Below are 271 nucleotides of genomic sequence, written 5' to 3' on the forward strand. Positions count from 1 at the left end.
AGAGAGAGAAGCTGCAGGCAAACAGCCATTTCTCCCTCCCCCCCTAAAAGTTCTATATTGGAAAAATCTGACGAAACCTAACGGGCGAATTTCCCCCGGAAGCCGCCACGGGCGAGGCGGCTGCGGCCCGAGCTCGGAGGCCACCTCAGGCTGGGCACGTGATTGAACACAGCCGGGCACGGGGCCGTCACTCCCCGCCCACGTGTCTCGCCCCCCCCCCCAGGCCGTCTTCTATGGGAAAATGATGGAAGGTAAAAGGTAACCCTTTTTT

Source organism: Penaeus monodon, chromosome 20 (assembly GCF_015228065.2).
Source record: "Penaeus monodon isolate SGIC_2016 chromosome 20, NSTDA_Pmon_1, whole genome shotgun sequence".
Taxonomy (NCBI): Eukaryota; Metazoa; Arthropoda; class Malacostraca; order Decapoda; family Penaeidae; genus Penaeus; species Penaeus monodon.